Source organism: Cupressus sempervirens, chromosome 7, assembly GCF_028749045.1.
Source record: "Cupressus sempervirens isolate cs-2001-9-10 chromosome 7, ASM2874904v1, whole genome shotgun sequence".
Classification (NCBI taxonomy): Eukaryota; Viridiplantae; Streptophyta; class Pinopsida; order Cupressales; family Cupressaceae; genus Cupressus; species Cupressus sempervirens.
Window position 1 is genome coordinate 67791516 of NC_143124.1, and position 6724 is coordinate 67798239.

The following is a 6724-nucleotide window of genomic DNA, read 5'->3' on the forward strand; positions in this document are numbered from 1 at the left end:
ACATTTTCACTATTGAATAGGTGTTAAAATCTTCGTTTTATATTTGAAAGGGTACCATCACGATAAAAATATACAAAATCCAGCTGGCTGAAGGGATTCTTTATTTGAGTTCGGTGAGCTGATTTCTTTGGTCAACGGTTCAGAACGCGTGCAAATCGCGCAAGTCGATTGAAAATGAACCGGCCATTGGATTTTGCAGAAACTTTTCCTTTTCACTTTCAAATGGATTATTTTATTCCACTTAAGTAAGGTTTCAAAATATTTTTTTATTTCTGCTTTTTTTTCTTCTCTTACACATTGGATATAATAGGCCCAAATGTCAAAACAATGACAGCGTAGAAATTGGCGTGGTTATGGAATTTTTAATAATCTAGATTTCAGATTTTTTTTTGAAACTTTTAGGCCCGTATGTTTGGGATGCCTCAACTCTAGTTTTGACAAAGTTGGTGTTTGGGGCGAAATTTTCAAAACGGAATTAGAATTTCAGTATTTTGAGTTTTGGTCAAAATGAGGTTTCTAGTCTTCCATCTAGATAGATGGAATTGGGAATTCAATTCGAGGTTCCATATTTTGAGGATTAGACGAAAATTAGAATGAATGGTTTTTTTGAAGCTCGACCATTCTCTGTGGCACGAGCTATTGTTTTGGTAATTTATTTTCCATTTCTTCCACTATAAAGCAGGGGTTTGAGATTTTATTCATGGCATCTTCTCTACCGTGCAGGTGTTCGAAATTTCCCCTCAACAACGGCTTAACAAAGTGTGTTTTCAGCTCCATTATCCAACTCTGGTTAAGTTTTCAACATTCTCCACTTCTTTCATTTTGTTCCATGCTTTTATGTAACCCGAGATCATATATTTTTGCGGGTATTTGGTGGGCATTGTTGATTTTTGCAGGCATTTGCTTGGCATTGTTGATTTTTAAAGGTATTTGAAGGGCATTACTAATTTTAGAAGGTATTTGCTGAGTATTTGCAAGATGGAAGAGGCGGATTAAAGAAGCCCAAAAGTATTTGCATTAAAGAGGTGGATTAAAGAAGCCTAGAAGCATTTGGAATTTCATCCGCCATTCTCTGAAATATCTGCAGTCTTCTTCTTGAAATTCATCTGCCATTGTCTGGAGCATCACAAGTACAATCCGTTTCTTAGCATTATATTCCTCTTTTAAAATATTTTGATTAAGATCTTTATTTGCAATGAAATGAAGGTTTTTCCACTTTTTTATTAACAGTGGTGGAGGTTTTTCCCCATTTTTATCACATTTCCCGTATTCTCGCTTTTCATCACATTTCCATGGAAAGGCTGATACACTTGTTTGTGGATTTGTGTCTACACCTAGATTTTTCTGTTATTATTTCTCTATTATAACTAGAGGCTGCATTAAATATAAAACCCTTCTTTGTAACCTTCGAAGTCCTCTTAGATTTTTGGAATATGTTTGTTTGGCACTTGACTCTCCGTATTAAATTTGTCCCACAAATCTGGGCAGTTTCTCATTAAAATTTATTAGGTTTGAAAGCTCTGAGGATTTCTTGGACATGGTCTTTAGTATGAAAGCTTCGAGGGTTTATCGTATGTCAGATTAAGAATTGCAAGTCGAATATAGGGAAGCAGCATTAGAAGAGAAAACAAATATCCAGATTTTAGTTCTGGGCCATTTACATCTGCTGCTGTACATTTACATCTACACCAACGATTTGACTTGCTGTGGAAATTATCTCCTACTTATCAATTGATGAGCTTAAGGGGCTTTCTAATGAATGGTTCATAAGGCACAACACTTGGTGAAGGTTTTGCAAATGGCGTTGCAAGCTTTGGGTTTAACCATGGAGGAAACTCCGTGGTTAAGCTCGCTCAGGCTGGAGTAGTACTGGGATGGGTGACCTCCCGGGAAGCCCTGGTGCTTCACCCTTGTGAGTATCACCTAGATCCAATGAGTGCTAAGTGTTCCATTTATTCTCATGAGTGATGGATTCATTTTGAATCACTACTCATGAAACATGGGTCAATGAGTTTGACTCAAAAATCTCACACTTAAATCCTGATAGCAATATCACAATTTGACTTGCTGTAGAAATTATCTCCTGCTTATCAAGGATAATAGTTACATTAGAAGATCCCTGCGCCCACATGACCAGAGGCTAAGCAATTTTCTGCTACTACTTGCCAATAGTTTTCCTCACTCTCTTCTCCTTGTTCTAGCACAAAGTCTTTTTTCTCCACAACAAGGATCATCGTTGCCTTTAGACATATTTAAAAGATCTTGTGGATGTTGAAGAACAGTCTGTTGGTAATTTGTCAATATTAAGGGAATTTCTGGATATACAAAATGATATAGTTAGTTTGGATTCTGGTGAGCTTCAGAATAAAATAGAAAGTTTGTTAGGGTAAATATAAGTGCGCAGGGTATGTCTCTTTTATCCTATCAATTGGTAAATTAGCATGTTTTGCTTTGGACACTTATTACAGTGATCTATGTGAAGAAAGATGTAAATAGGACTAGGACCTGGTATTTCAATTTTAATTATGTTCTTCGATCATAATAGACTCTTTATTTGAGGGAGCTATATATCTGAATATAATTTGTAATTATTTCTAAATTAAATGAACAAAAAGAGGTGTATTCACATTAGCATCAGTGATTTATCCATATTCACATAATAGAAGAGATGTTATATATATGGCTGTTACATAATTTGGGAAACCAATACAACCCAAAAGAACTAATAATCCTAAGAAAACTAACTACGCTTGCATATACAAACTACAAATCAGCAAGTGGACTCTGTTGAAGAATTGAGGGGAAATAGGGGAAGCAACTCTGGCTGCCTCTTCATACTCGTTGCTGACCCCTCAAAAGAAAACTTTTGTTCTTCCTCTTCCAAATGTGAGGATTGATTGCCAGATGATAGAGTAGAATCATAATAATAGTAAGTTGCTGGAGAATCGAATCGATCAGAAGACCCAAGTAGAGTGATTGGGCTACAAATCAATGGAGGAAGAGTCACACATCGAATCCCATAACTATTTCCTCCTACTCTTTCTCCATAACAATGGTCATTCATACCCAAATTCAGATTATGATCATTCAAACCCAAATTAAAATGTTCATCATTTAGGCCCAAATCAATATGATGATCATTCAGGCCTAAATTTATCTCCAATTTCTTTTGGAATTTCCTTCTGTGCTGAAGCTTGAAGGCTGGTTTCTGAATACCAACTTGAAACCCACTCTTGACCAATGGAGAACAACCCCAAACTGATATGAATCCATCTTTCTTTGAGCTTCTTACATGTCTGGTTTTTCACTTGAGAATCCTCTGTCGCACCAGTTAGTTTTTGAACAAGACCCTTGAAACAATGGCTCTCAATCTGAACAAAAGTGTTTGGATGCACAATCTGATTTATCACTTTTGGGCACTCATAATTTGCACATCCCCATTTTTTTGCCATGGCTCCAGAATTAGAAATACTTTTTTTTTTTCCCTTAATTGAATCACTGGATGGACTGACTTAATTTAAATAAAATCTAGATTGCAACTGCAAATTCCTAAGATACTTTCTGAGCATTGTATTCCGAAGACGCAACAAACGCTACGAGAAGAACAATTGTTGCAAATATATTTAATACCTTGAACTTGTTTCTTCAGTTTTGGTCACCCACCGTTCATTGCGAAAGCTAAAACCAATGAATTACCAAATGGAAAAAAGAAAATCAAAGTAAAATGACTTTCAGGTGGAAATAAGAATGCCCATTTAAGTTGATACCTTCCAGGAAACAATAAATGGTTTTGAACTCTGAAGCAGTATTAGGAGTTCATGGCTTTTCTCAATGGATCAAACTTGTCAATGATCTGTATGTAAAGTAATAAGTTTTAATATGTTACAGATTGTAGTCAATGTATTTGTAATGATTCCTCTAAACAAAAAGCTAATGCTCAGTAGGATTACCTTTCGACTTTTGGTTTAATTAGATTCAAAATATAAAATATTCTAGCAAGGTAAGTGCACCAAGTTTTGGTGCCGAAAGGAGGTATCAGCAGACACCTTTTTCCTAAAATCAACAATTTCTAAACTTTAACAAGAATTTGAAGATAGTTGCGCTCAAAATTTTAAGCTTTGACAAACACAAAAATCGTAGTCCTTTGAATCTAGTTTCTGAACTACTAATTTTTTTTCAAAATGGTGTAGTGTTAGGTCCTCAAAAAAGGGGCTATAGAAAGTGATATTGTTTATTCCAAAAAAACATAACATAGTACAAAGTGTAGCCCACCTAAAATTTTAACTTTTTTTTTGAAATTCTTTAATTGTTCTGGTTAAAAGTTACTTAACACTATATAGTTTATCCTAGATTTTTCAGGTAATATTATAATGTGTATTTTTTTTTTAATGAATTTTTTAACTAGACACATCCCAAAAACTTGAAATATTTGTGTGCTCCCCTAGAAATGATTGAAAACTAATCTAAAATGCAAAACTTTTTTTTTTTTTCGAAGTGTGTAAAATGGAGTCTAGTTTCTAAAAAACTAACTTGTTGCAAAATTTGATAAACGAACTAAAATCTACAACCCAATTAGTACATGGTGGTTTTTTATTAAAAAATGGACATACATTCAAAAGAAATTATAGATGAAAGACTTGAAATAGTTCAAATTAAAAATGAATTATATAGCTAACACAGAGACCTATAATGTCATGTAACCTGATCTTATCGATGCCCAATCATAAGGAATCTTGAAGGAGAGCACACATGAAAAATCAATCATTTTTTGCATATTTGTAGAAAAACACGTCTCAAACCTATTTATAAACTCCAAACTTTTGGATTGGATCTCCAAGGAAAAACCAAGCCTTAGGCGTGGTTTTAATGCAAAGCTTTTAATAGCGCGTACGCCCTATAGCACGTACACCTTATAGCGTACACACGCTATTTAAAGCTTTTGAATTTTGGTCTCAATAGTGTGTGTGTGTGCGTGCTATAGTGTGCACACACTATTGAGACCTAAATAGTGCATAGAGAAGGAAGAGGAGATGCAAAGCAAGAGCAAGAGAGATGGGGGGGGGGGGAGGTGGCGGGGTGGGGGGATTGCTATGTGTGCATGAGAGAGAGAGAGTAGGGGATGGGAGAGGGGAGAGAGAGAGTAGGGGATGGGAGAGAGAGGAAGTGAGATAGAGTAGGGGTGGCAAAGAGAGTACAGGATGGGAGAGAGAGTAGGGGTGGCAAAGAGAGAGTACAGGATGGGGGAGAGAGATTGACAGTAGGGAATGGAAGAGAGAGGAAGTGTGAGAAAGTAGGGGGTGGCAGAGAGAGAGTAGAGGGGAGAGAGTGAGAGAGAGTAGGTGGTGGGAGAGAGGGGGGGAGAGGGAGAGCGAGTGAGAGACAAAATAGGGGATGGGAGAGGAGAGAGGGGGGAGGATGAGTCTGTGTGTGTGTGAAAGAGAGAGAGTATGGAATGGGAGAGGGGAGAGAGAGATATAGAGAGTAGGGGATGGCAGAGAAAGAGAGTAGGCAGTGGGAGAGGGAGTGGGAAAGGGAGAGGGGGGATGGGAGTGTTTGTAAGAGAGAGAGAGTGGGGGATGGGAGGGAGTGTGAGAGTAGGGGTGGCAAAGAGAGTGTGAGAGTAGGAGATGGGAGAGAGAGAGTAGAGAGGGAGAGAGTGAGAAAGAGAGAGAGATAGTAAGCGGTGGGAGAGGGAGTGGGAGGGACAGAGGAGGAATGGGAATGTGTGTAAGAGAGACAGAGTAGGGGATGGGAGAGGAAGTGGGAGAGGGAGGGGTGGGAATGGGAATGTGTGTTTGTGTGTGAGAGAGAGAGAGAGTAGGGGATGAGAGAGAGAGAGAAAGAGATTGAGAGTAGGGGATGGGGAGAGAGAGATTGAGAGTAGGGGATGGGGGAGAGAGAGAGTAGGCGGTGGGAGATGGAGTGGAAGAGGGAGAGCGAGAGAGAGGAGGATGGGAGTTCATCTGTGTGAAAGAGAGAGAGTAGGGAATGGGAGAGAGGGGAGAGAGAGAGTAGGTAATGGGAGAGGGAGAGGGGGGATGGAAATGTGTGTGTGTGTGTGTGTGTGTGAGAGAGAGAGAGAGAGAGAGTAGAGGATGGAAGAGAGTGAAAATGTGAGAGAGAGTAGGGGGTGGGAGGGAGAGAGAGAGAGAGAGAGAGAGAGAGAGAGAGAGAGAGTAGGCAGTGGGAGATAGAGTGGGAGAGGGAGAGCCAGTAAGAGACAGAGTAGGGGATGGGAGAGGAGAGAGGGGGGATGGGTCTGTGTGAAAGAGAGAGTAGGGAATGGGAGAGGGGAGAGAGATAGAGAGAGAGTAGGGGATGGGAGAGAGAGAGTAGGCAATGGGAGAGGGAGAGGGAGAGGGGGGATGGGAGTGTGTGTAAGAGAGTAGTGGATGGGAGAGAGAGAGAGAGAGAGAGAGAGAGAGAGAGAGAGAGTAGGGGATGCGAGAGAGAGAGTAGAGAGGGAGAGAGAGAGAGAGGGAGAGAGAGAGAGAGAGAGAGAGAGAGAGTAGGCAGTGGGAGAGGGAGTGGGAGGGAGAGAGAGGGGGAATGGGAGTGTGTGTAAGAGAGAAAGAGTAGGGGATGAGAGAGAGAGAGGGGGGGAATGGGAATGTGTGTAAGAGAGATAGAGTAGGGGATGGAAGAGAGTGTGAGAGTGTGAGTGAGATAGTAGGGGGTGGCAGAGAGAGATCATACAGGATGGGAGAGAGAGAGAGAGAGATAG

At 39.7% G+C, this 6724-nt stretch overlaps 1 long non-coding RNA gene and 1 pseudogene across 1 annotated transcript; one reads left to right on the forward strand and one right to left on the reverse strand.

Annotated features, from left to right (window-relative positions):
• Positions 1-282: 282 nt before the first annotated feature.
• On the forward strand, positions 283-1215 carry LOC149545521 (uncharacterized). Its single transcript, XR_016353595.1, has 2 exons — positions 283-647; positions 724-1215. It is a non-coding gene; the product is annotated as an uncharacterized LOC149545521 (long non-coding RNA).
• A 1555-nt stretch (positions 1216-2770) lies between these two features.
• On the reverse strand, positions 2771-3464 carry LOC149545522 (uncharacterized; annotated as a pseudogene).
• Positions 3465-6724: the final 3260 nt, after the last annotated feature.